This window comes from Alligator sinensis, unplaced genomic scaffold (genome assembly GCF_000455745.1).
Source record: "Alligator sinensis unplaced genomic scaffold, ASM45574v1 scaffold1084_1, whole genome shotgun sequence".
Taxonomy (NCBI): Eukaryota; Metazoa; Chordata; order Crocodylia; family Alligatoridae; genus Alligator; species Alligator sinensis.
In genome coordinates this window covers 698149-699111 of record NW_005842677.1, presented here as the reverse complement: position 1 = coordinate 699111, position 963 = coordinate 698149, and the positions used below count along the sequence as shown (strand labels likewise).

The following is a 963-nucleotide window of genomic DNA, read 5'->3' as shown; positions in this document are numbered from 1 at the left end:
AAGAGCGTGTGCAGCCTGAACCCAATCCCTCCACCCAAAGAGGATGGAGAGCTGCCTGATCCCAAACCAGATATACAGGCAAGGTGGGTTGGGGCAGAGCAGCCCCAATGTGGACACGAGGGTGGTGGGGGCAGAGTGACTTGAATCCAGATGTGCCGGGGGGATAGAAGGGGATATCCAGACACAGGGTGGGGGACCAGGGAGCAGCCCAGGCTTATCCAGACATGTGGGGGGACAGGCACAAGGCAGGCCGATTTTTCCAACCCGTGGGTATTCCCACATGCCAGAGGTCATAGTTTGGAGGCAAAGCACCCACAAGCAGGGCGGCCATCACATAGTCCAATTTTCTGCTACTCCGCCCTCTGTCAACGTGAACCCAACGCCTTTACATCCTGTTTTTCTCTTCAAAGTGTCTCGACGCTCGAGCGGCCACCATAGAGGACAGTCCTCCGTCTTCTGTGGATACGAAACCCGATGCCTTTACATCCGCTTTTTTTCTCTTGAAGAGAGGAGGCCCATTGCTAGGGACGCTACCGCTTTGACATCTTCCTCATGTCCAGCCTAAAACAGTCTGGCGACCGTGGGACCTTCTTCAAGAGAAAAAAAACAGGACGCAAAGGCGTCCAGTTTTGTATCAACAGAGGACAACTGCCCCGCTGCCCTCCACGACGACGAGTGGATGTCAAGCGACTTGCAGAAAGGCGCTCAGCCTCGCGTGAAGCAGGATCCGGAGGGGACTCCTCCGCGCTCCATGCAGCCCTGCCCCGTGCCTCCCTCCTTCCCTTGCTCCCCCCCAGCTCAGCCGCACCTGGCAGGGCGAGGGCGCAGGCGGCGGCGCAGCGGCAGGCCTCGCGCTTCACCTTGGGGTAGGGGTCAAGCAGGGCGGCCTGCAGCACGCGCACCAGGTCGGGCAGGTACGGGGCCAGGCCGGCGCCTCGGCCGCGCTCCAGCAGCAGCCCCACG

At 60.5% G+C, this 963-nt stretch overlaps 1 protein-coding gene across 3 annotated transcripts in view; it reads right to left on the bottom strand.

Annotated features, from left to right (window-relative positions):
• DNAAF5 (dynein axonemal assembly factor 5) overlaps positions 1-963 on the bottom strand; it is a 54004-nt gene that overhangs the window by 42988 nt on the left and 10053 nt on the right. Inside the window, exon 1 of one of the 3 annotated variants that reach the window (XM_025215795.1) lies at positions 861-963. The exons of the other annotated variants lie outside the window; for them this stretch is intronic. The gene's annotated coding sequence lies outside the window, so the exon portion shown is untranslated. The remainder of the gene's footprint in view (positions 1-860) is intronic. 3 annotated transcript variants of the gene reach the window in all.